We start from the raw sequence: 222 nt of genomic DNA on the forward strand, positions 1-222 counted from the left end.
CCATATGGGCCAACATGGGCCCCACATGAGTTTTCTGTAAGAAGGCACATGTTCTGCTGTTTTCTAGAAGTGTGTGATCCAAAAGGACAAAACTGCTGTGGGGGCTGTGTAGGCACCCCCCCTTGAGCGCTGTGTGGAATAAGTGTGGTTTTTGTGCTGCCCACATAGCCCCACAGTTCATCCACAGCTACCCACTGTGGGCCCACACGTGAGTAGTAATTT

Source organism: Pundamilia nyererei, unplaced genomic scaffold (genome assembly GCF_000239375.1).
Source record: "Pundamilia nyererei isolate P.nyererei 1_Seehausen unplaced genomic scaffold, PunNye1.0 scaffold00255, whole genome shotgun sequence".
Taxonomy (NCBI): Eukaryota; Metazoa; Chordata; class Actinopteri; order Cichliformes; family Cichlidae; genus Pundamilia; species Pundamilia nyererei.